The sequence below is a fragment of the Scyliorhinus torazame genome, chromosome 13 (assembly GCF_047496885.1).
Source record: "Scyliorhinus torazame isolate Kashiwa2021f chromosome 13, sScyTor2.1, whole genome shotgun sequence".
Lineage (NCBI taxonomy): Eukaryota > Metazoa > Chordata > Chondrichthyes > Carcharhiniformes > Scyliorhinidae > Scyliorhinus > Scyliorhinus torazame.
This window is the reverse complement of record NC_092719.1, coordinates 8269778-8297752: the sequence shown is the minus strand read 5'-3', so window position 1 is coordinate 8297752 and position 27975 is coordinate 8269778. Positions and strand designations below refer to the sequence as shown.

The 27975-nt window shown below is 47.8% G+C and overlaps 1 protein-coding gene across 4 annotated transcripts in view; it reads left to right on the top strand.

Annotated features, from left to right (window-relative positions):
• The window catches only part of prkcq (protein kinase C, theta), a 292080-nt gene that overhangs the window by 136992 nt on the left and 127113 nt on the right, over nucleotides 1–27975 (top strand). The window lies entirely within an intron of this gene.

Genomic DNA, 27975 nt, shown 5'->3' with positions numbered 1-27975 from the left:
ACCTCTGGCATGTTCTCAAAATTCGGGCTCCCATCCCTAAAGCAATCTGGAAAACCCAATCGGTACCACCTAATCACGGCCAGATTAACAGCAGGCTTTACATAGCACATTTAATACAATAAAGCATCCCAAGGTACTTGACGGGAGCAATTATCATTTAGGATTTGATATTCAGCCACATGAGGAGATATTAGGGACAGATGGCCAAATCTCAATCAAAGAAGTGGGTTTTAGGAGCACCTTATAACAGGAAGGGGAGGAAGAGTGATGGAGCGGTTTAGGAAGAGTCTTGCAGATCTTCACCTTCTCCCCTTTTTCAGTATCAGTCTGGCAAGATAGGTTTTGACCCATCACTTAAGATTCTAATAACAAACGTATAGCCGACAGCACCTTTGCAATCGGCTACGTCCGCCTGGCATTTAACATTAACATTTCCTCTTTAATAAAATTGTCATAATAAGGAATGGCCTCTGCCAAGCACTTACTGACTGCAAGCATCCCCTTTTCATAAATGTGTTATAAGTGTGCCTGATTACATTAGATATTTATGAATTCCATTAATGCATTTGCGGGAGTCTGTTGTTGCTAATTTGATGACATTTAGCTTGAACCAAATCCAAGTCATCACCATGGCAATTGCAAATTGGATCCTAATATGCTCAGACTAACGTTATTGCAGTATTTACATGGATCTCTCTCTCTCTCTCTGTTACTTTCAGCTACTTACCATTCTCAATGCCTTAAAGGGGAACAATCTTCATTAAATTACATCAAGCAAGCCACTCTTCATTTACATATACCGTGATAAGGCAATTCTCACTGTAACACTGCAATAACTTTGTGTGATTAAGTGGCAGATGGTTATTCCTCCCCCTCAGAAAAGGGCTTTGGAAAATTTATTTCAGCAAAAGTAACTCCTAAATCAACATCAATATAAGTTATTGGCGGATACGTTAAAGCAATTTAATTTGTCTTGGCTTCCATCCTTCTGGTACTTCTGAAAAATGGGTACACTCAACCAAGAGACAATCTGCATGAACACATTTCGATTGCCCCATTTAAAGATTTTTCTTTACATTTCTCTTGATATACGCATCCAGCCACAGCTGCATTACCACCCACGATCATAGGTAAACATTCACATGAGTGTACTACTGCCGGATGCTTGTTTATGCTGGTTCGATGACGGTACAGTGATTAACACTGCTGCAGCCTCACAGCGCCAGGGACCCGGGTTCAATTCTGGCCTTCGGTGACTGTGTGGAGTTTGCACGTTCCCCCCGTGTCTGCGTGGGTTTCCTCCGGAGGTGCTCCGGTTTCCTCCCACCGTCCAAGAATGTGCAGCTGAGGTGGATTAGCCACACTAAATTGCCCCTTAGTGTTCAAAGGCTGGGTGAGGTTACAGGGATAAGGCAAGGGAGTGGGCCTAGGTAGGGCACTCTTTTGGAGGGTCGGTGCAGACTTGACGGGCCAAATGGCCTCCTTCTGCATTTTAGGGATCCCATGATTAGAAAGTCCACAGAATGACCTAGGGTGCTATATCCTCAGATTGCATGAGGAAACACAGCAACCCAACACACTGGGGTCCGCTGAGACCAACATTTATACAACTGAATGAATCCAACATCAGAATAAGGTGCTTGTGTGTTAGTTTTAGTCCTAAGCTCTGGGATTCCCTCCTTAAACCATTGCTTCTCTACTCTCTAAGACACTCCTTAACATGACCATTTTGACCCACCTCACCTGCTCAATATCATCCGATGTGACTCCAATTTTGTTTTGTGATGAGTTTGCCAAGCAACTCGAGATATCTCATTACGTTAAATGCAGTATATTTGTACAAAATATTGTCATCATTGTTACCGAAGCATCCTCTCTGGACCTCGTGTCACTTACCCGTGCAAATCAATCCTCTGCCCCTTTTTGACTACATCACATTTTATTTTGTGCATTATGGAGGAAGGGCAGGGCAACTGGCAGCATTAATGTGGTGACTGAGATACAGCCCTGGTTATTTGTTCTTCGAAGTTGATGTGGTCATTTTGTTGGGTAACTCTCGCAGAGGAACCTGAGCTTATCATGCAGGGCTCCCATTGCCTTTTTTTGCACTTCCTCGTCCAATCAGTTGTATGCGGCCAATGTAAACTTTTTTTAGCAACACATATAAGAAAAGGTTTGTCTTTATATGTTGCCCATCGTAACCTCAGGACATCTTAAAGTACTTTGTGGCCAATGAAATGGAGACTGAAAATGGAAGTGAAGATTGAGGGAGATAAGAATTTCTAATGTTCCTGGCAAAGAAGTATTTAGTGGTGCAATATGAGTCTTGATATCATTGCAGTGATACGGGGTTGAGGCAGTATAGACCTGTGCCGTTACACCTCGGGTCAAATGAAGAAAGATCCATGGAGCAATGACCAAGTATCAATAACATAAATATGGAGAGAAAGAGAGAAATTGGAGGCGAGATAATTCGCAACACTTTACACCATGTCAGCAGTTCAAACAGATATTAGTGAGTTACCATTTGAAGAAACCACCTGATCTCTTGTTGTTTGCTTGTGGGGAGGCGGTGGTCGCACACAATTTGAACATTCAGGGAATGGAACCCATTCATGTTAATAAAGGACACTCTGTGATGTCCACCGCGCAAGGCGACATGCGTGCCATCTATTGCCCCCTGGACCTGGGGCATCCCAGCAATGGAAGAGAATCCTGCTGCCAGGGCACCATGTTAGACTTGGTCAAGGTTGAAGGGGTTATAGTTGGAGGCCGGGCATAAAGGGTATCCATGACCTCCCGGATGCACCTGTGGGCAGTAGCTTGAAAAATGCCACACAGGTCCCTGCTTCAGCCCTGGAATGAGCCGGTTGCATAAAGGCCTGGGGCTGTAGTGCCCTTCACGGCCACCGGGGGCAGGTGTCTTCCTTCTCCACAGGGTGCCATGTCCGCAAGGACGTGGCACAGGTGCCACACTGTCTCTTTGTTGAGAAGGAGTCTCCTGTGGCACATGCTGTCTGTCATCTCATCGAAAGACCAATAACGCCTGTACATCTTAGGCCATCGCTGGCTCCCTCCTCAGCCTGTTGGGCAGCCGGGTCTTCAGGGTGTGTAGTGGCCCCCTGTACATGGGGTGCCGCCACCTCTAGCCTGTGTCGTCACTGCTGCCGCCTTCTCCGGCGTCTGCCTGCCTCTGCTGCCGTCAGCAACGCGAGGGCATCCGCCAAACATTTTTTAATCTGGAAAGAATTGGATAAGGAGACCACGGTAGCATTGTGGTTAGTACAATTGCTTCACAGCTCCAGGGTCCCAGGTTCGATTCCGGCTTGGGTCACTGTCTGTGTGGAGTCTGCACATCCTCCCCGTGTGTGCGTGGGTTTCCTCCGGGTGCTCCGGTTTCCTCCCACAGTCCAAAGATGTGCAGGTTAGGTGGATTGGCATGATAAATTGCCCTTAGTGTCCAAAATTGCCCTTAGTGTCCAAAGTTGCCCTTAGTGTTGGGTGGGGTTACTGGGCTATGGGATAGGGTAGAGGTGTGGACCTTGGGTGGGGTGCTCTTTCCAAGAGCCGGTGCAGACTCGATGGGCCGAATGGCCTCCTTCTGCACTGTAAATTCTATAGGGGCCGAATGGCCTCCCGATGAAACATCCAAAGGGAACTCCAGACCTTGATACTTGGATTCCCTTCAGCAATATCATTGTGCCGAACTGCGAACCAGCCATTACTGAGGCGCTCCTTGTCGGCAAGGTACATCCTGAGGTCAGTTCCTGCTGCTGGAGGGTCCTGGAAGGTCCAAATTAAAACAGCAGGAAATGATTGCTTGCTCTTTATTTCTCTCCATTTCCTTTGACTTTTCATTTGTGGTTCGTTCATGTTTTGTGCAAAGTTTGAAGGAAAAGTACAAGGGGTGGATTTGAACACAAGTTCAAATTTATGATTATTTAGAAATTATTTATGACTATTTGAAAAACATAGTTTGATTAAAGATAGGCAGCATGGCTTTGTGAGGGGCAGGTCACGCCTCACAAGCCTCACTGAATTCTTTGAGGACGTGACGAGACACATTGATGAAGGTCGGGCAGTGGATGCGGTGTATATGGATTTCAGTAAGGCATTTGATAAGGTTCCCCATGATGGGCTCATTTAGAAAGTTAGGGAGCATGGGATACAGGGAAATTTGGCTGTCTGGATACAGAATTGGCTGGCTAGAAGAAGACAGCGAGTGGTAGTGGATGCAAAGTATTCCGCCTGGAGGTCGGTGACCAGTGGTGGCCCGCAAGGATCTGTTCTGGGACCTCTGCTCTTTGTGGTTTTTATAAATGACTTGGATGAGGAAGTGGAAGGGTGGGTTAGTAAGTTTGCCAATGACACGAAGGTTGGGGGAGTTGTAGATAGTGTTGAGGGTTGTTGCAGGTTACAACAGGACATTGACAGGATGCAGAGCTGGGCTGAGAAGTGGCAGATGGAGTTCAACCTAGATAAATGTGAAGTGATTCATTTTGGAAGGTCGAATTTGAATGCTGAATGCAGGGTTAAAGGTAGGATTCTTGGAAGTGTGGAGGAACAGGGGGATCTTGGGGTCCACGTACTTAGATCCCTCAAAGTTGCCACCTAGGTTGATAGGGTTGTTAAAAAGTCATATGGTGTGTTAGCTTTCATTAACAGGGGTATTGAGTTTAAGAGCCGCGAGGTTTTGCTGCAGCTTTATAAAACCCTAGTTAGACCACACTTTGAATATTGTATCCAGTTCTGGTCGCCTCATAGGAAGGATGTGGATGCTTTGGAGAGGGTACAGAGGAGATTTACCAGGATGCTGTCTGGATTGGAGGGCATGTCTTATGAAGAAAGGTTGAGGGAGCTAGGGCTTTTCTCACTGGAGAAGGCAGAGAGGTGACTAGATAGAGGTGTACAAGGTGATGAGAGGCATGGATAGAGTGGATAGCCAGAGACTTTTCCCCAGGTTGGAAATCGCTGTCACGAGGGGACATAATTTTAAGATGATTGGAGGAAGGTATCGGGGAGATGTCAGAGGTAGGTTCTTTACACAGAGAGTGGTGGGTGTGTGGAATGCACTTCCAGCAGAGGTGGTGGAGTCAGAGTCATTGGGGACATTTAAGCGACCCTTAGACAGGCACATGGACAGCAGTAAATTGAAGGAATGTAAGTTAGGTTGATCTTAGATTAGCATAAATGGTTGGCACAACACCGTGGGCTGAAGGGCCTGTACTGTGCTGTAATGTTCTATGTTCTAAGTCGTCACAATAGACAAAGGATGGACTGGGGCTGACCTGGCTTCCGAATCTACAATTGGGTGTGTGGGGGTATTTCCTCCCCTGTCGCTCTTGCAGCATTCTGATTCAACTCTGCAAACAAATACACCAGAAATAAATTTAAAATTGCCCGATGAAAGATTATTCTGCGGTAAGAGAGCGAGAGAGCCTCATTTTGCCAAGTGTAGTAGATGAAACAGTGCTTGAGGTACTGCAGTATGGTGTGTGTGTGGGTGTTAGCATGACCATTGCTGAATAACATTCTGCCCAATAATTCTATTTTCAGAGGGTGCATTTCAAAGCTCTTAATCATTTACATGATGCCCTCCTCACCATGCAGCTGAATCATTTGAAATGAGGTTGCTGGGATGTAAGTGTTCAGCTATAATTTTACTCATTGGTACAGAGGATGGAGAAAGGGACTGAACATTTGGGTAATAAAGACATTTTAATTTTGTTGCCCAGGGACATTGGTAAAACTGGCTTAAGGAGAAAGTGAGAGGAAAATTCAAGCTGTGAATTATTACAATTTCAATGTGCGCATCGAGCTGAAATATAAATTGTGGCATGTCACTCAACCCCGCCTTTCAGTGACGACAGTTCTACTCGAAGCCAGCCTCGTTCTTTCGCCCCAGTAATCTATATTTTACACACCAGTACCTTATAACTGGAGATAGGGAATCAATCAGAGTAGACGAGCCCTGTTGCAAAGGTTTGCAGGACACGTTCGCTCTTTGCATTGGAAGCAGAAGGCATTTAAAAATGGCGACGCATCCAGTGCTGCCCTCTTATACTCAGCAGAAAGGCTGATCCCCCCCCCCATCCCATCCCATCCCCCCACCCACCCCCAATTTTGAAGGCAATGTTCGAGGATTCAAAATGTCAACTTTACACCGTCGTCAATTCATACAAAACAAAAAGTGCATTCGAACATCCGTGCAATGTTACATAGAACATAGAAGGAGGCCATTCGGCCCATCGCATCTGCACCGACCCACTTAAGCCCTCACTTCCACCCTATCCCCGTAAACCAATAACCCCTCCTAACCTTTTTTGGTCACTAAGGGCAATTTATCATGGCCAATCCACCCAACCTGCACGTCTTTGGAACAAAACCGGAGCATCCGGAGGAAACCCACACAGACACGGAGAGAGCGTGCAAACTCCGCACAGACAGTGACCCAGCGGGGAATCGAACCTGGGACCCTGGCGTTGTGAAGCCACAGTGCTATCCACGTGTGCTACCGTGCTATCGTGTTACCAATAAAGTTAGATGTGAAACAGCAACAAGGTCACCTCGTAACGTGTCTGGCTGCTGCTGGTGGTAAAGGCTGAAAACCACACCCGATCTTTTGTTGGTGAGAGAAGCAGAAATGAAGAGAGAGAGAGAGATGAGGGGCGCTATTCTCCGCCCCCCCCCCCCCCACGCCGGGTGGGAGAATCGCCGGGGCGGCGCACGAATCGCGCCACGCCGCCCTGACCCCCGCAGGCGATTCTCCCACCCCCCCCCCGGAAACCAGCGGCGCGCGATTCGCACCGGGCCGCTCGGAGAACCAGGCGAGCGCCGATTCTCCGTCCGGATGGGCTGAGCGACCGCCTCGACACAAAAGGTTCCCGCCGGCGCCGTCCACTCCTGGTTGCTGCCGGCGGGAAATCTGCGGGAACGCTGGGGGGGCGGCCTGTGGGGAGGGGAGGGGGCTCCTTCACCGGGGTGGCCTCCGATGGGGTCTGACCCGCGATCGGGGCCCACCGATCGACGGGCCAGCCTCTGCCCCCCCGGGCCTACCTCCTTCCGCGCGCGGCCCCAGAACACCGGCTCCATGTTGGTGAGGGGCCGGCATGCGTAAGACGTTCCCCTGCACATGCGCGGGTTGGCGTGGCGCCCATTTGGCGCCGCGTAAGGATGCTGGAGCGGCGTGAACCGCTCCAGCGCCGTGCTGGCCCCCTGTGGGGGCCAGAATAGGTTGCGTCTGGGCCCTGTTTGCGCCGTCGTGAAGCGCGACGGCACGAACACTTGGCCTCAATATCGGAGAATCGCCCCCCTCAGTCTAACAATCAAAAATGGACAGAATTCCCTTTGACATTCACCAGGAAGTGAACCGTTGCAGTCTTGTGTTCGTGCATTTGGATGTTTTTTAATAATAATAATAATAATCTTTATTATTCTCACAAGTAGGCTTACATTAACACTGCAATAAAGTTACTGAGAAAAGCCCCTCGTCGCCACATTCCAGCACCTGTTTGTGCAAAAGAATTGTGATTGCAATACACACCGAGGGCTATAGGTCATTAAAATGTCAATCATGCATGAATGGCAGGCGCAACACCCAATCAACCGCAACCTCTCAGTCCTCAGAAATGCATTCGAAGCATAGAAAAAAATAGCAGCAGGAGGAGGCCATTCGGCCCTTCGAGCCTGCTCCGCCATTCATTCTGATCATGGCTGATCATCCAACTCAATTGCCTAATCCCGCTTTCCCCCCACAGCCTTTGATCCCCTTCACCCAAGTTCTACATCTAACTGCTTCTTGAAACCATACAATGTTTTGGACTCAACTGCTTCCTGTGGTAACGAATTCCACAGGCCGATTGCTCTCTGGGTGAAGCAATTTCTCCTCATCTCTGTCCTAAATGGTCTACTCCGTATCCTCAGACTTTGACCTCTGATTCTGGACACACCCACCATGGGGAACATCCTTCCTGCATCTACTCTGTTATATGTTTTATATGAGATCCCCCCTCATTCTTCTGAACTCCAGCGAATACAATCCCAACCGATGCAATCTTTCCTCGTAAGTCAGTCCTGCCACCCCAGGAATCAGTCTGGTAAACCTTCGCTGCGCTCCCTCCATAGCTAGAATATCCTTCCTCAGATAAGGACACCAAAACTGCGCGCAATATTCCAGGTATGTCCTCACCAAGCTCTGTATAATTGCAGCAATTCATCGCTGCTCCGGGGCAGCACGGTAGCATAGTGGTTAGCACTGTTGCTTCACAGCACCAGTGTTCGATTACCGGCCTGGGTCACTGCCTGTGTGGAGTCTGCATGTTTTCCCCGTGTCTGCGTGGGTTTCCCCCGGGTGCTCTGGTTTCCTCCCACAAGTCCCGAAAGACGTGCTTGTTAGGTGAATTGGACATTCTGAATTCTCCCTCTGTGCACCCGAACAGGCGCCGGAATGTGGCGACGAGGGGATTTTCACAGTAGCTTCATTGCAGTGTTAATGTAAGCCTACTTGTGACACTAATAAACATTATTATTATTATTACTCGCATCTTCTCACAATGAAGGCCACCCACCATTTTCCTTCTTTACCGCCTGCTGCACCCCCATGCTTACCTTCAGTGACTGGTGTACAAGGTCACCCAGGCCTCATTACACATTCCCCTCTCCTAATCTATGGCCATTCAGATAATAGTCTGCTGTCGTGGTTTTGCGCATTTATCCAAATTATTATCTGCATCTGCCTTTCATTTGCCCAACATGTTTTTGATGCGGGAAGTCACATGGTTACTCCTCTGCCTCTCTATTGACCTTTTCAGATGCTCCATGAAACCTGCTTTTTTTACCAAAACCTTGGCCACCGACTATTGCCTCAAAGTGGCTCAGTGCCAGACGTTGATTATGAAGCTCTTGTGACGTGCCCTGGGACATTTTGCCATATTTTCAAGGTGCTATATAAATGAAAGTTGTTTTTATTGTAGTCAAGAACAAACTATGAATGCCGAACACTTCCAAATCCCGCAGAATCTAAGGGCAAAATCCGGGTGGCAAAGGTCCTCGTGGAGGGCTCGGAGGCGGTCCACTTGCGCGGTGGCACAAGTGCCGCGGGACAGGGCATCAGTCGGCTCGTTCAGCTTCCCGGGACGGTATAAGATCTCGTAATTGTAGGTCGAGAGTTCTATCCTCCACCGCAAGATCTTGTCATTCTTAATCTTGCCCCGTTGCGCATTATCGAACATGAAGGCCACCGACCGTTGGTCCGTGAGGAGAGTGAATCTCCTGCCGGCCAGGTAATGCCTCCAGTGTCGCACAGCTTCTACTATGGCCTGGGCCTCCTTTTCGACCGAGGAGTGGCGAATTTCGGAAGCATGGAGAGTGCGGGAGAAGAAGGCCACGGGTCTGCCCGCTTGGTTGAGGGTGGCCGCCAGAGCTACGTCGGACGCGTCGCTCTCGACCTGGAACGGGAGGTACTCGTCAATGGTGCGCATCGTGGCTTTTGCGATGTCCGCTTTGATGCGGCAGAAGGCCGCCTCCGTCGACAGGGGGACGTTTGTGGACTGGATCAGGGGTCGAGCCTTGTCTGCGTAATTAGGGACCCATTGTGCATAATAGCTAAAGAAGCCGAGGAAGCGCTTTAGGGCCTTGGGGCAGTGAGGGAGGGGGAACTCCATGAGGGGGCGCATGCATTCAGGATCGGGACCTATGACTCCATTTCGCACTACATAGCCTAGGATGGCTAGACGGTCGGTGCTAAACACGCATTTATCCTTATTGTAGGTCAGATTAAGGATATTCGCGGTCTGGAGAAATTTTCGGAGGTTGGTGTCGTGGTCCTGCTGGTCATGGCCGCAGATGGTGACGTTATCAAGATACGGGAACGTTGCGCGTAAGCCGTACCGGTCAACTATTCGGTCCATCTCACGTTGGAAGACTGAGACCCCGTTCGTGACACCGAAGGGAACCCTTAAAAAGTGATAGAGCCGCCCATCTGCTTCGAAGGCAGTGTACTGGCGGTCCCCATGACGGAGGGGCAGCTGGTGGTAGGCAGACTTGTGATCCGCCGTGGAGAAAACCTTGTACTGCGCAAACCTGTTTACCAGGTCAGCTATACGGGGGAGAGGGTACGCGTCCAGCTGCGTAAACCTGTTGATGGTCTGGCTATAGTCGATGACCATCCTATGATTCTCCCCGGTCTTTACCACCATTACTTGAGCCCTCCAGGGGCTGTTGCTTGCTTCGATGACCCCTTCCTTCAGCAGCCTTTGGACCTCGGACCTGATGAAGGTCCGACCCTGGGCACTGTACGGTCTGCTCCTGGTGGCGACAAGTTTGCAATCCGGGGTGAGGTTCGCAAACAGGGAAGGCGGGTCGACCTTAAGGGTCGCGAGGCCGCAGACAGTAAGGGGGGGTATAGGGCCGCCAAATTTAAAGGTCAGGCTTTGTAGGTGGCACTGGAAATCCAGCCCAAGAAGGGTGGCTGCGCAGAGGTGGGGCAGAACGTACAGGCGGAAAGTGCGGAATTCCCTGCCTTGGACAGTGGGGTTCGCTAGGCAGAACCCCTTTATCTCCACCGAGTGTGACCCGGAGGCCAGGGAGATCCATTGGTTTACGGGATGGGTGAGAAGAGAACAGCGCCTTACCGTGTCGGGGTGGACAAAGCTTTACGTGCTCCCGGAGTCGATCAGGCACGACGTCACGTGGCCGTTGATGGCGATCGTTGTGGTGGCTTTTGCTAGCGTCCGGGTCCGACTCTGGTCCAGGGTAACGGAGGCCAGCTTCAGAAAGGGGGAGTTCTGGTCGGGCAGCGAGAAGTCGGCTGTGCTGGGGGCTTGAGGCCCCATCCAAGATGGCGTCAGCCACGGGTCGCACATGGAGTCCGGGGATGCAGAAGATGGCGGTGGCGAGGGACAAAATGGCGGCGCCCACCCATCCGGCGTGGTGGCCGGCAGGCAAAATGGCCGCAGCCGTGGGTCGCACGTTGCCTGGGGATAGAAGGCTGCCGATAGTCGCTGGAGACCGCTGCCACGGCGCGGGACTGGCAGACCGCGACGTAGTGGCCTTTCTTGCCGCACCCTTTGCAGGTGGCGGTGCGGGCCGGGCAGCGCGCGCGGGGATGATTCGCTTGGCTGCAGAAGAAGCAGCGTTGGCCGGCGGTGAAAACGGGATGTCTTGCCGCGCAGGCTTGCGGGGTTAGCGGGAAAGTCTGGGGGGCTGCCGCGACGGGGTGCCACGCAGCCCAGGGGGGCGCCGTGCGTCCGGGAGCAAAAGCCAGTGTGTTTTTGTATGCAATGTCCATGGACCCTGCCAGGGCCCGTGCCTCAGTGAGGCCCAGTGTGTCCATTTCAAGGAGCTTTCTGCGGATGTCGGGGGAAGTCATAGCTGCCATGGAAGCGTCCCGAATTAACAGTTCCATGTGCTCGTTCCCCATAACTGCTGGGCAGCCACAGTTTTGGCCCAGCACTAGTAGTGCCCGATAGAAGTCTTCCAGTGTTTCTTCTGGGCTCTGCCTTCTAGTTGCCAGCAGGTGACGAGCGTAGACCTGGTTCAGAGGACGGATGTAATGTCCTTCTAGCAGCTCCATAGCTGCAGCATAGTTCGCCGCCTCTTCGATCAGAGGGTAGATCGCAGGCTGACCCGCGAGCGTAGAAGGTGCATTTTCTGCCTTTCCGTGGGGGTGTCGGCGGCCGTGTCGAGGTAGCCCTTAAAACACGCCAGCCAATGCTTGCAAATAGCAGCGGAGTTGTCTGCGTGGGGGCTGAGCTGAAGGCACTCCGGCTTGATGCGGAGGTCCATCCTTTCAGAAGTAATAGCTGATTAAATTGATGCACAATCAATTACTCTCGAGACAAGGTGAGTCACAACTAATAGGCTTTAATCAGCTAGAACTGTACCCAGCAGCTTCAATACAGAAAGTGAAGGCTGCTGGGACGGCAGTGGTTCTTACACCCCGCCTCTCAGGGCGGAGCTATGTGCGTTAGCCAATGGAAGACTCCTAGGTCTAGCCAATGGTCATCCACCTCTCAGGTACTGCAATACCTGGTATTACCACAAGGGGTATGTAAAGAAAAACTATTTTACCCAGAGGGTGGTGACGGTCTGGAACACATTGCCTGGGAGGGTGGTAGAGGCGGGTTGCCTCACATCCGTTAAAAAGTACCAGGATGAGCACTTGGCGCATCATAACATTGAAGGCTATGGGCCAAGTGCTGGCAATTGGGATTAGGAAGGTAGGTCAGGTGTTTTTCATGTGTCAGTGCTGACTCGATGGGCCGAAGGGCCTCTTCTGCACTGTATTTTCTGTGGTTCTGATTCTGTATCGGATTCCTTGGTGGTCCAAATTTCCGTGTATTAAATTCTCTCGATTACTGAATGGGTTCTGGTCTGAATAACTCAATGTTGTTCTCTTCTCTACAAAAATATACAATTTGGAAATAGTTAATCTCATGGGTCTAAACATCCTATTCCGCTATTATATCCATTGTCCTGAACATTTGGGGTTTAGGGAGGGCCAGATATGATTTGGAATGTACACAATTCCATGAGAATTCCAAACTGACCAAAGTGCCTCTTTCAATTATGGTGGGAAGTGTATATCTCGGAAAATTCCTGGAAGCCCCACCCTCATCGGTTATCAAGGAAATTAATGTCCGTTGCGAACTGGAGTGAATCCGAGATTCTTAGCAGCAATTGAGGGCAACACTGTTTGTTCTGCCCCTGACTGTTGTTACATCAATCAATACATGTTTATGTTCATTGATCTAGCGCGTACAAATTCTTCATTAATTCCCAGATTATTGATGGTGCTTTTGACTTTGCAGTAGTGCCTGGAATGTAGAACAATGAAAGGGTCTGAAGCTGAAAGTAATGGTGCATATATTTAAATAATTAATGGTGAAACCCATGCAGATATTCAATAATTGAATCTGGGATAAAAAGCTAGCATCAGAAATGGTGATCATGAGGTTAGCAGATTGTTGTAAAAACCCATTCACTGATGTCACACGGGGAAGGAAATCGGCATCTTTACCCAGCCCAGCCCATCTGTGATTGTGAACACACAGCAAAGCAGTTGTCATAGAATCATAGAATCCCTACAGTGCAGAAGGAGGCCATTCAGCCCATCGAGTCTGAACCACCCCTTCAAAATACCACCCCACCCAGACCCAACTCCCCACCCTACTCCTGCAACCCCACCATAAGGGGCAATTCAGCGTGACCAATCCACCCAACCTTCACACCTTTGGACTGTGAGAGGAAACCGGAGCACCCGGAAGAAACCCACGCAGACACGGGGAGAACGTGCAAACTCCACACAGTGACCCAAGCCAGGAATCGAACCAGGGTCCTTGGCGTTGTGAGGCAGCAGTGCCAACCACTGTGCCCACATGTCTCTTACCTATCCACTGAAGTAAACTCGCAGACCATTCAATTGCATTCAAGAAGCCAGCCAGCAGCCTCTCGAGGGCCGTTATGGACAAGTATTAAATACCGGCCATGAACACCACGTCCTGTGACTGTTTGTTTTAAAGGCAGGGCTCTATGTTGGTCACAGCAGTAACACACTTGTGGACACTTTGGTTCAAGAAAGAAAGTGCGTTGTGTTAATTTTCTAGGTTTCGATTTTTCCTGAGGAGGCCTTTACAAAGCTACGTCTATGAAGCCATCATTTATAAAACGCATCCTTTCTACTTAAAAAAATAAGATTCCTTTCTTCCCTGCTTCCATTCCCTTCCGCATAAGAATTTCAATCTGCTGTTTGAAATCTGCCATTTAATGCCTTTAGATTCTGTATAGGTGCGGAAGAACACCCCACAAGTTAATGAGTCACCTTATTCATTTTAAATATCGGAAAATATTTGCCCACAGAAGGCTTTCCAACCCATCTGGCCAAGTAAAAATTTACATCTCTTAATCGCCCACTCCCCAAATGGTTTCACGAATGTTCTTAACCTTTTCCACACTATCTGCCTAATAGCGCGCGGTCTGTTCATGCCCTGACTGTGCATTCATAGATTTATCATAGATTCATAGAATTTACAGTGCAGAAGGAGGCCATTCGACCCATCGAGTCTGCACCGGCTCTTGGAAAGAGCGCCCTACCCAAGGTCAACACCTCCACCCTATCCCCATAACCCAGTAACCCCACCCAACACTAAGGGCAATTTTGGACACTATGGGCAATTTGTCATGGCCAATCCACCTAACCTGCACATCTTTGGACTGTGGGAGGAAACCGGAGCACCCGGAGGAATCCCACGCACACACGGGGAGGATGTGCAGACTCCGCACAGACAGTGACCCAAGCCGGAATCGAACCTGGGACCCTGGAGCTGTGAAGCAAATGTGCTATCCGCATTGACCATTCCTGGCTTTAGTTGCTCAAGTTCCTTCATCAAACAATTATCTGCCACTGTTGTAATAAATGGTTTGTACCTATGTTTGATTAGTTCGCCTACTTCACTGATCTTACTGCACTTATTTGATTGTTTAACCTGTGGGGGGAGCTGGAGAGTGAAGTAATCTGAAAATGTCCAAGAAAGGACCTTGGGCTCTGAGTTGTGTGTGTCAAAACACTTGAAAGTACGAAGATGTTTTAAAGTTTCATAAATAAACTGTTTGGCTTTAGAACAAGAACAGTAAACACTGGAAAAGCACAGCTGGTCTGGCAGCATCTGTGAAGAGAAACTGACAGGGCATGATTTAACGGAAATGAAACGGAGTCCCATTTGGGGCACATTTACCCAGGTGTTTTCCAGCGCCTGCAGCACTGAGAATGACCCCACTATTAAACCGGGCCCTGGTGAGGAATGCCTTGCCCAGGCCGCACATCCCTGCACTAATGGCGCCCCGATCTCTAGACTCCCCACCGTGGCCTCCAGACCACCCCGCCCAATGTCCCAACTCACCAATTAGGGGGGGACATCTCCAAACATCTCCCTCCATTTAGGTCATAGGCCGGAATTCCCCGGCCATTGGGATTCTCTTTTCCTGCCGGCAGCGCACTCCCGCCCGTGGGTTCCCCGGCGACATGGGGCAGCCGCAATGGGAAATCCCATTGACAAGCGGCGGGAGTAGAGAAATTCCGCTGCCAGTGAGCGGCGCGCCGACGAGGAACACGCGACCGGGTACTGGAGAATCCCACTCATTATGTACAGACAAGACTATCCTCTCGACCTTGCTATATCCCCGTGGCCTTGGTACTCTCATAGAAAACAGCATGTTGTGATCATTTCATCTTTGGACATTAGAGACATTAAAGACATTAATGTGAGGTGGTATTGTCTTTGTGACACTTCTTTTGAAACCCGTTCTGTGGGCAAATTATCAGCAAAGAAAATGTGCTGAAGTGTGACAACACATAAAAAGGCTGGTAATCCTTAAGCATACATTTTGTTCTTTATGCACATAATTGCATTCCGTACAATCAGCAAAATCAGTGATTTATCATTGAGAATTTACGTTTAAAAATATTACATTAAGCTAGTTGAGAACATAATTGAGCCTGAGGTAGAGAATAATCAGCTCCGTTTTGATAAGTTCCAACCTTAACAATTGAGAGTGCAATATTTAATTATTTCTGCTGGTAACACAGTGGTTAGCACTGTTGCTTCACAGCTCCAGGGTCCCAGGTTCGATTCCCAGCTTGGGCCACTGTCTGTGTGGAGTCTGCACGTTCTCCGAGGGTTTCCTCCGGGTGTTCCGGTTTCCTACCGCAAGTCCCGAAAGACGTGCTGTTAGGTAATTTGAACATTCTGAATTGGCTCCCTCTGTATACGCGAACAGGTGCCGGAATGTGGTGACTAGGGGCGTTTCACAGTAACTTCATTGCAGTGTTAATGTAAGCCTACTTGTGACAATAAATATTTATTATTACTTCTTGATCAGCTGTTGCCCCGGTTAATGTCACTGAGGTATGGTGGACAATTGAAGAATGTAGTTAGCCTTGGAGGGAGTGCACTGTGGTTTTATAGAATCATACCTGGACCCCAAAAGTGATCTAATCAGGGAAGATTAAATAAACTTGGATTGTGCTCCCTGGAGTGTAGAAAGTCACGGGATAATTTGATCAATGTTTCCAAGATATGAAGGGGAACAGACAGGGTAGATTTGCAGAAACTATTCTCACTGGATGGGGAGTCGACGACTGGGGGGCAGAGTCACGGATTTAGAACATCGAACATAGAATATGCAGTGCAGAAGGAGGCCATTCAGCCCATCGAGTCTGCACCAACCCACTTTAAGCGCTCACTTCCACCCTACCCCTTAACCCAATAACCCCTCCTAACCTTTTTGGCCACTAAGGGCAATTTATCAAGGCCAATCCACCTAAACTGCACATCTTTGGACTGTGGGAGGAAACCGGAGCACTCGGAGGAAACTCACGCAGATACGGGGAGAACGTGCAGACTCCGCGCAGACAGTGACCCAGCGGGGACTCGAACCTGGGACTCTGCCGCTGTGAAGCCACAGTGCTAGCCACCTGTGCTACCGTGCTGCTCACGGGTTAGATTCTGAATCTGATTTAGAATCAGATTTAGAATCTGACTCTTTCAGGAGTGAAATTAGGAAACCTACAAAGTATAGTACAAGCTTAGAATTCTCTTACACAAATGGCAATTGTTGCTAGATCAATTGTTAAATTTTAAAACTGAGATGGACTTATTTTTGTCAGTCAAAGATAATAAGGGATTTGGGGCATTGGCCAGTATATGGCCATAGGTCACAGATCAGCCTGTTATGAGCCAGGGCTTAGAAACTCCAAAGTGTATTATGGAGTTCACCTAACCTACAATTTTTATGTTGAATTTGGCTAGGATGAGCACAAAGCCTTTGCTTTAGGTGTAATAACGGTGTCAGACTTCCTAGGCCCTTTAATCAAAACAAGGTTTATTCTAAGAATGCAGATAACATATATATATTTAAACACAGCAAGAATTTTTATCCATTACAAACTTAAAGACATCACACAGCTACAGTGATCTGTGCACTGTGGTTTTATGGAATCATGCCTGGACCCCAAAAGTTAAGTATATAACACTTAACGAATCCCCCCTTAGCTGTTCCAATTCAATAACGAAATCCAATAAACCAAAGCGTATTTTCAAGGGCGTGGGCCAGCACTCTGTATTCTCACATGAATGGGACTGTTCTTTTCCTGAAATTCTGATCCAGGTCCGACCTGCAGATTCAAACTCCTTCCGGAAAGCAACTATATCTTTAAAGTTACCAAGGTAGTTAGCCACACCCATTGTGTTTTTTTACTGGAACAGGTTTTAAAATGAAAACAGAGAAAAACAGGGGGGAAACCCTTTTTCTCCTTCTGCCGTCCATAGCAATCAAACTGAAACCCCCCCAAAAAATACCCTCTCACCTGATACCCACAGCCCAATGTGCTATAAGCCACATGATAAGAGACTAAACCTTCCTTAAAGGGACACTCACATGACAAGCCATAATCTCACTGAATGGGAGAACTGGTTCAAAATGTTAAATAGCCTCTTCTCAGTTTTATTTACATCCATAACAATTTTTCTCAATAGTACCTATAATACAGTCCTAACAACGTTACTTTAAAGTGCTGACTTTAAGTTGGGGTGAAGTTATGATATATACAATAGTCCTGGAAAGAAAATAACTATAAAGAACTGACACTATCAATATTGGTCAAGTCAAAAGCACCTTGAAAGGGGATTGGAATTTGCTTATTTCTATCATAGCCATATGGTTGACGGTATTATCCCTGCATTAACCTTAATTTAACCCGAACCTGACCTTAATTTAACCCGAACCTGTTACGAACATGTAACATAATTATATCATGAGGTAAATGGAATCAAAGAGTTGTTTCAAATTTGTTTGAAAATAATCCAGAGCTATTTAAAAAAAATAAAATCTAAAGATAATGCCCAACTTCCAAAGGTGAGCAAACCTTTGTTGATCAGAGGGTCTTTTTTCCTTTTCATCATCAAATGGATATTCCACCTAAAACCTTCAGTTGCAATCACTCTCACTGGCAGGCAAAAAGAAAAACAACCCTAAAATGTCAACGCTTCAAACATTAACATCTTACCATTTGCAATCCTTTTCAAGAATAAACCAGCTTTGCCATGAAAGGGAATGAATTGAAATCACACTCTGGCTCATCCTGAGATTGAATGGGTGATATCGAAACGCCAGCCTATTTTGCATCCTCCCCGGTTGTTCACCCCTGGTGGCAGCAACAGGAATTAAAAGTGGGAGAGCTTTTAAAACGACTCTCGCCCCCTTGCAGCACAGAATCCAAAACGATTCCACTGCGTGGTGTTGGGAACACATCAACTCATGCATTTCTGTGAAATTCTTTTGTCAGCTTTTGATTCAGCGAAGGTGCGAACCCATTTAATTCAACAGGAACCTGTTTGGCAGATCGAAGTGCAATTTCAACCCCCAAATCTCTTGCAAACAGGTCACCCACCACAACTGGTGTGTGAATGATGGTCCAACAAGTAATAGGGCAAGTGTAGTTTGTACTTGCCTTATGCATTTTGATGGTGTAAAACTTTTACTTAAGGCTTCATTGCTCTCCTTTTGCAAGCTGGATCAGTTATTGCTATAGTTGGCTGCAAGCAATTGATTAAGCATGGCCCTCTTGTAAGTGCCAAACACTCATGGCAACATATAACTACAGTCTTACCCTGCTTTTGTTACGTTTTCAGTCTATACTAATAATGCAACTGCAGACTGAATAAATGGATGGTGAACCAATGGAACTGGCACTTGATCTTTTTGTGTCAGATATACAGAAACTCCACAAACATTGCCTTATTGAAAAAAATAGGTGTGTGTTTCAAAAAATAGTACAGTAAGAAGTCTTACAACACCAGGTTAAAGTCCAACAGGTTTGTTTCGAATCACTAGCTTTCAGAGCACTGCTCCTTCCTCAGGTGAAGGAGCAGTGCTCCGAAAGCTAGTGATTCGAAACAAACCTGTTGGACTTTAACTTGGTGTTATAAGACTTCTTACTGTGCTCATCCCAGTCCAATGCCGGCATCCCCACATCATGGCAAAAAATAATAGACCTCATTTAACGAGTTGAAATCTTTTACTGTGTGCATTTAACAAATCAGGGGCGGGATTCTCCGCAATCGGCGCGATGTCCGCCGACCAGTGCCGAAAATGGCGCGAATCAGTCCGGCATTGCGCTGCCCCAGAGGTGCGGAATTCTCCGCATCTTGAGGGGCCGAGCCCTCACCTTGAAGGGCTAGGCCCGCGCTGGACTGATTTCTGCCCCGCCAGCTGGCGCGGAAATGACTTTGCCGTGCGACGCATGCGCGGGAGCGTCAGCGGCCACTCACGGCATCCCCGCGCATGCACAGTGGAGGGGGTCTCTTCCGCATCCGCCATAGTGAAGACCATGGCGAAGGCGGAAGAAAAAGAGTGCCCCCACGGCACAGGCCAGCCCGCGGATCGGTGGGCCCCGATCGCGGGCCAGGCCACCGTGGGGGCCCCCCCCGGGGCCAGATCGCCCCGCGCCCCTCCCAGGACCCCGGAGCCCGCCCGCGCCGCCTTGTCCCGCCGTTCAAAAGGTGGTTCAATCCACGCCGGCTGGCGTGGGTTGAAAGCGGCGGGACTTCGGCCCATCGCGGACCGGAGAATCGCCGGGGGATTTCCGCCGACCGGCGCGGCGCGATTCCCGCCCCCACCGAATCTCTGGTGGCGGAGAATTCGGGACACGGCGGGGGCGGGATTCACACCAACCCCCGGCGATTCTCCGACCCGGTGGGGGGCCTGAGAATCGCGCCCCTTATCTCCACTTACATCAGTAAACTGGTGTAACCTAGTAAGATGGGATAGGAACATCAGTTTGGGAGAGGTTCCACTATCCCTCTGCTACTACTTCCAGGATTTCCTATTTGACAGATATAAAGCGTCCAGCTTGAGATATGGCCCAGTGAATGACAGGCCGAATCATACAATTCCCCTTTATCTCTGCCCCAGTAATGTGAGGCACCAGTAATGATGGTTGTGTTCCAATTGGCCATAGAGTGGAGTGGGAGTGGGAACACATGGAAATCCAGTGGAGCAGTTTATTACAATGCAGACAGTATTACTCAGGATATCAGTAGGGGTCAGTATGATTGTGACTGCAATATGATGTGCAGAAATTACTATTCATCGATATTAATTTATGTAATGTAGCATCTTTTCCAAGATGGCGCCGGAGCGAGGCGACTCTCTGCGAGCTCTCCCAAACAGATCCACTTTTTACTTAATCTATACTCGTTCTAATCTTTTAAAAATTACTCTAAAACTAACATTATTACTAACCTCTCTCTCTTATCTTCTCTTGCAGGACATTGTATATGTTGTGTTGCCCTATTATGTATTTTCTTTTATTCCCTTTTCTTCCCATGTACTTAATGATCTGTTGAGCTGCTCGCAGAAAAATACTTTTCACTGTACCTCGGTACATGTGACAATAAACAAATCCAATCCGATCCAATCCAATTTGCAATCTGTCAGAACTCATTAAACACGTGCTTATGGAGAACGGAACATCTTTTCTGGTTAGACTGAGCGACGAGAATTTGCAAACTTTGGCATTTGAAGGCTGCACGGTAGCACAGTAGTTATCATTGTTGCTTCACAGCGCCAGGGATCCAGGTTCAATTACCAGTTTGGGTCACTGTCTGTGCAGAGTCTGCACGTTCTCCCTGTGTCTGCGAGGGTTTCCTCCGGGTGTTCCGATTTCCTCCCACAAGTCCCGAAAGACATGCTGTTAGGTGAATTAGATATTCTGAATTCTCCCTCTGTGTACCCGAACAGGCGCCGGAACGTGGCGACTAAGGGATTTTCACAGTATCTTCATTGCAGTGTTAATGTAAGCCGACTTGTGACAATAATAAAGATTATATTATAGATAGTATATTTTTACATAGTTCTGAAAAAACTTATGTTCACCTTTATTAAGATGACATTGTAGGTCGATGGTAGATTGTCCTGGTGTGAATGAAGAATCACTTTTGTTTGGTTATGTAGGGAGGAATTCTCTAATATCTGTAAAACATACGGTGACATTTTAGACTGACATCATTCATTGTGTTGCACAGAGAATTTGTCATCCAGTCTTCAGTACACGCACACTGTCACCCGATTAAAATGCACATAACCATCTGTGTTTTCTTCCAATTCGGTTTTGTGAAATCTCTCGTCACGCAGCTCGCCACATGTAACAGTTCATGTTGTTTCTCTAGTTCAGTGACTTTCCTGGTTGAAAATGGTAGAACCTGTGAATGGCCTTGCAACAGGCACTAAGTAAAAGCAATGGGGAAAGCCACCAAGACTGCTGAAAGAATGATATCCAATAATAGTCCCTGCACACAGTTTGCTTGGCAGATGTCAACAAATTTATTTTTAACATTGTTGAGGTTGCGTTGCCTCTCAAATGACTGACTATCAACTGCAGAGGGAAAGAATCAGTAACCCTGGTAATGTAGGCTGGACGCTGCCAATCTCATTGATTCTCCTTCAGTTTAGATTAGGCAATGCTTTCCCTGAAATCTACCAATGAAGATCAATATCAAAACCGAATCGGATAAGACAAATTAACATTTAGGATCCTTGAGCTATGGCAAAAAAAGAGACCAATAGTGAAGCTGATTATTGGGAAAAAGCCGGCAAATGGTCCGCAGGTAACTCAGGAACATAGAAACAGGACAAGGTCATTTAGCCCCTCGAACCTGTTCCATCGTTTAATGAGATCATGGCAGATCCACATAGCAGCCTTTTCTATTATCCTTGAATTCCTTTGGTTAAGGAGAATCTGGCAATCACAGATTTAAAATTAACATTTTAAAAGATTAACATTTTAAGATTAGACATTGCATACCCTTTAAGGCAAACACATCTTTCCCAGGGCATCATGCCCTAAGCTGCCCAGAGTACGCTGGGTGTGGCCGTCCAGGTTTTTGTGTAGCTAGAGTCTGGCTTCTACTGCTATCATTTCAAATGATAAAAATGGCTCTCTGACCAGGCTTCTCAGGGGCATCATTGGATCATTGGAGTTTCTCAGGTGCTTCTCCAGAGTAATGGGAACTCAATTCAATTTCTCCAAAGTTGCAGATGTCACAAAGCTTTCTGGGAGGGTGAGCTGTGTGGAGGATGCAGAGATCCTTCAGCGGGATTTGGACAGGCTGAGTGAGTGGGCAAATGCATGGCAGATGCAGTATAATGTGGATAAATGAGAGGTTATCCGCTTGGGTAGCAAAAACAGGAAGGCAGACTATTATCTTAATGGCGATAGATTGAGAGAGGGGAATATGCAACAAGACCTAGGTGTCCTTGTACACCAGTCGCTAGAAGTAAACATGAAGGTACAGCAGGTAGTAAAGAAGGTGAATGGTAGAAAGCATACGGAATGCTTGCCTTCATTGGACAGGGCATCGAATATGAAAACTGGCAAGTCATGCTACAGTTGTATAGAACCTTGGTGAGGTCACACTTGGAATATTGCGCACAATTCTGGTTGCCACACTACCACAAGGATGTTGAGGTTTTGGAGATGGTGCAGAGGAGGTTTACCAGCATGTTGTCTGATCTGGAGGGTGTTCGCTATGTGGAGAGGCTGAATAGACTCGGACTGTTTTCATTAGAAAGACGGAGGTTGAGGGGGGACCTGATAGAGGTCTACAAGATTATGAGGGGCATGGACAGAGTGGATGGGCAGGCACTCTTTCCCTGGGTGGAGGGGTCAGTCACCAGGGGGCATAGGTTTAAGGTCCATTGGGCAAAATTTAGAGGCGATATACGAGGCAGGCTTTTTACGCAGAGGGTGGTGAGTGCCTGGAACGCGTTGCCAGGGGAGATTGTGGAAGCAGATACATTAACAGCGTTCAAAAGGCATCTTGACAAACACATGGATAGGACGGGTATAGAGGGATACGGCACAAGGAAGTGATGTGGGTTTTGGTCAAGGGTGGTATCATGACCGGTACAGTCTTGGAGGGCCGAAGGGCCTCTTCCTGTGTTGTATTGTTCTTTGTTCTTTGCATGTTGGCCTTCATGATGAGAGGATTTGAGCACAGGAGCAGTGATGTCTTGCTGCAGTAATACAGGGCCTTAGTGAGACCACACCTGGAATATTGTGTGCAGTTTTAGTCTCCTTATCTGAGGAAGAATGCTCTTGCTATAGGGGGAGCGTAGCAAAGGGTTACTCGGCTGGTTCCTGGAATGGTGGGATTGTCATTTGAGGAGGGATTGAATCGATTAGGATTGTATTCACTGGAGTTCAGAAGAATGAGGGGGGGTCTCATAGAAACCTATAAAATTCTAACAGGACTGGACAGGGTAGATGCAAGAAGGATGTTCCCGATGGTGGGTGTGTCCAGAATCAGGGGTCACAGTCTGAGGATACGGGGTAAACCATTTAGGACAGAGATGAGGAGACGTTTCTTCTCCCAGAGAGTGGTCAGCCGGTGAACTTTACTACCACAGGAAGCAGTTGAGGCCAAAACATTGCATGTTTTCAAGAAACAGTTAGATACAGCACTTGCGGCTAGAGTCATCCAAGGATATGGGGGGAAAGATTGCTGAGTTGGATGATCAGCCTTGATCATAATGAATGGCGGAGCAGGCTTGAAGGGCCGAACAGCCTCCCCTGCTCCTATTTTCTATGTTCCCATGTTTTACTCGCACTCAAGCCCAAGCTACGATTGGGTTTACCTCCAAGGATTATTAAGTGCTATGGTTTCTCCTTATGATCGATCCCCTGATCCTTTTCAATCCTGTATCATCTTGATTGTGGGGTTTCTTCATTGATTGTCTCTTCCCTCTGTTGGTCTCGGACACAAACTCCACCCCTGCCCCCACCCAGCTTCAGCACTGGTAACTCACGTGCTCAATGCCTGAGATCAAAGTTCTGAGCCTTGTTCACTGTTCTTCCTCATGCTGTTTCACCCTCTCATAGTCATTTATGAAGATATTGGGTTTAAGCCACCCAGGAGATTGGGCCTGGCACCTCAGAGAAATCTGCGGCTTTGGAGGGAGATGTAGGAGGATGTAAATATGATCGAGACAAAGACTAAGGATGAGACACAGAGTAAAGGGTTAAGTTTTAAAGGCTGAAAGCTGTGTTCTCAATCTCCTATCCATCAGTAACTCTGATGGTCAGAAACCATTTTGTAGTGTTGAGGTTTGATATCTCAGAAGAGTTAGATTAAAGTCCTTGGTTTTCTTCAATAAATCTTTGACAGTTTGTACTCCTCTCTCAGATTCTCCTTTCACTTGAGGATAGTCAGGTGAACTGGTTCTATGAACGAAGACATTCTGAGATTGTGGAATAGCTCATTCGCAAATTGCGGCCCATTGCCGGAGTCTACACTGTCCAAGATGCCAGGTGTTAGATAAATTCTCTCGAGGGACTGGATACCTGCTTGTGCAGTGATACTATACAATCTGTCTTCTTCAATTCACCGTGAGTGGAAATCAATGATAACAAGGAAGGTATCAAATAAATCCATTCCCAGGTGTTCCCATAGTCTTGATGGACAAGTAGAAGGTAATTGTGGTTCTGTTTGTCGCTAACTTTGCCTTAGTTCAATTGCTCTGTTTTATTACCTTTGCTCTCGAGTCGCCAGGTATCTTTATGATACCGCCACGAGGTTCAAGTCCGAGTAATGATCAATAACCCAATACACCGGTTAGTAAGGTTTAAATCAAAGCACATTTATTATACACAGTAATCGCTACTCATGCACAAATTCTATGTCTAAGCTACTTCTTTAACTAACAGGCCTATACTTAACTTTGAACTGGCCCACCAGGTCAGGGAAACAAATGGCCTTTCGTTCGGGTTCTGAGCCTGCGGGATTCGAAGTTGTTACAGATTGGTAGCTTGGAGCGTCTATCTCGTATCGAGCGTTGAATTAAGACTTACGATTTTGATCTTCACTGCTCCGGTCACGGTCAATGTTGATTCATTGTTGCTGGGTGACCCGGGCAGGAAGAAGAGCATGAACAGAGTGAAGAGGTGGAGAGGAAGAGAGCGATTTGAACTTGGGGCTCAATTCTTATAGTCCCCAGTGGCTTCCCGCCTTTCGGGGCGGACCCTGTACCTGGTCCCAAGTCATTGGACTTTGTCCCAATCGCTTGGTTCGATTTTCTCCAATACTGGAGCGGTTCCCTGATCGATGGGCGGTCTTGAGGTGCTCGTTCTCCTCCTTTTGTGTAGGCTCCTGCTGGCGCCGAAGAGTCTGGTTTTGCTTTGTGTGTCTAAATGTTGCTTATTGTTCCCGGGGATTGTTCATTAGTATGCAGAAGGCTGTTGTTTTGTTATGCTGATGGTTGCTGGTATCGATATTGTCTGGCCTTTCCAGAGGTAAATACACAGCCAACCTGCAGCTGCTGGTTTTTGTCTTGTTGGCTGACTTTCCCATCAGCCCTTGCCGTTCGCCATTTGAATCGGGAGTTGGCCATTTTAAGTGGCTACAAACCCTCCTTGTGATCCTAACGCGAAGCGTGAAGGATCACATAACTATGTTGCTTTCCATTCCCTGACCTGGGGGGGCGCTTCCTTCATGGCCTCTGCACTGACCATAGCTATGCAAAAATGTTTTAACTGACAATTCTAAGGGCGCTATGTTAAACAGGGACATGCGTTACAAAACAATAAACTGGGAACCTCTAGCTATTCTTAGTACACTACACTCACTTAAACATTTCATTATCCTAACTTCCTCAACCATACAACAAAATCATTGCTGCTTATACACATTTTTCCTGGCTTGCCAGTCAAGCTCAGGATCGTACAATTTGCTCATGAACAGTTCCTTACATTTCTTTATTTACAATAAAACGCAAGTGAATGCTCTTTATTATAGATCGCAGGGGTCGGGCGTCTGGTCGTATCCGAAAATAGGGGATCTGATCCTATATACCGGAGTTCGAGCGCGGTAGGCTCTCCTTCTCCATTTCCTTAGACGCATAGTCTGCACGATGCAGCAGAGTATCGCCAATACCAATAAGGTTTCTATTACATATGACAGAGAGTACCAGGTTATAAACCTGGCACACCAAGATGATGTGGTGTCGCTGGTGACTGGGCTCTGGGTACTGCGGGGAAGTGAAACATTAACGGCTGGGGGGGGCTTGAAGTCATGGGGTTCGCGTTCATGCGCAACCAAATGTCCATTAGTATGATGCTGATCCATGTGGAGGAAGTCCTCATGGCTCTTCTCTTTCCTTTTCTTTTCTTTTCTTCTCCGGTCCTAGAGCTTCTGGAATTCTGTGGAAACAAGCATAGTGTCTGTAACTATTTTTTTTAACATCTCGTACGATAGTCTGTCTGTCCTTTAGTGCCAATTACTCCCTTTATAATTGGTCACTATGTGTGACTCCCTCATTTTTATTTTTATTTCAAAAAACAAATTTTAGGACAAGACACACTTCCCAATAATGAACCAGTGCGAGCCGTCTCGCAGACTGTGCAATTTTGGGAGTCAGACCCAAGGTCGTCATCTTCTCCCGGGTGCCATACTCTGGAGTGTATGAGGGCTGAAAGGGCTGCATGGTGTGAGGTGGGGTCGCTCTCGTCGTTGCGGACGAGTCGGAACGAGTTATCTCGGTGCCAATAGTTGGTGTCTACTTGTGTGGGGACAGAATCGGGGTCGTCATGGTAGTTCGGTGGTCGGTGGTGGGGTTTGTTCAGGAAAGTGATCATGAAGGGATCACTTGGATCGTAGTCGGAGTCGCTGGGTATGGGTCCTGTTGCCTGGGGATAGTAGGGAGGCGTGCTGTGGCTGTCGTCCGAGTCACAGTCGCTGTCTCTACTGCTGCAGTCTGTGGGCGTTCCAGGGCGGAGTGTATATTTCAGGGGTGGAGTCGAGGTTGAGTCCGTGGCTGGGCTGGACGTGTTGGGGGAGGGTAAGGTTACGTTGGCTGTGGGCGGGGTGTGGTGTGCTGCGTCGAGCATGACGTGGTGTGAATGGTTAGACTGTGTTCCATATGCCTTCAACTGGTTGATATGGAACCACGCAGTCTTACCGTTGGGGTACTTTATTTTATAAACGGAAGGGCTTACTTTGTCCGCAATGGAGTACGGACCCGAGTATTTTGGGGACAGGAATGTGCTGGGGTTATATACGGAGAGCATATACTGTACTCAGTCGCATGCACTGTCTTGTCGAAACAAGCCTTGCTCTGTTTCTTTCTGGTGCCCAATTTTACTGCGGCTGCTAGCTGAGCCGTTTCAACTAATTGCTGTACTGCTTTCTCGTGTGTGAGGGCCGTCACCTCGGGGCTGGTCAAGTCTAAACCCAACAAATATTCTGTGCCTTTCATGGGGCGTCCGGTCAAGAGAGTGTGTGGGGTGTAACCTGTGGAAGTGGAAATTGTATTACGCAGAAACATCAGCGCGAAAGGGAGGACTGAGTCCCAAGTGGTGTTGTTCTGCTGGACCATTTTTCTGAGGGTGGGTTTTAGGGTCCGATTCATGCGCTCCACGATACCACTCGACTGTGGGTGGTATGCTATGTGGAATTTTTAGGTGATGCCAAATATCGTGAGGACGTTCTGCATGACACGTCCCGTAAAATGGGAACCTTGGTCCGATTCAATGCTGCGGGGGAGTCCCCATCTTGTAAAAATGTGGTGGGTCAAAATCTTGGCTGTGGTTTTTGCAGTGTTTGTGCGGGCTGGGAATGCTTCCACCCATTTCGTAAATGTGTCAATTACCACGAGTACATATTTATAGCCATTCCTGCAAGGGCGCAATGGTCCTATAAAATCAATCTGGAGGTTAGTCCAGGGGCCATTAACGGGTCGGGTGTGGCTGAGTTGAGCCTTTTTGGCATATCTGTCCGAATTATTCTGGGCACAGATAAGACAATTCTCGATGTAGTGGTTTACATCATCCTTTAAATTCGGCCACCAACAAAGCTGCTTGAGATGGGCTGTAGTGGGATTGATTCCATGATGTCCATGACCGTCATGGAACAAACAAATCAGTTG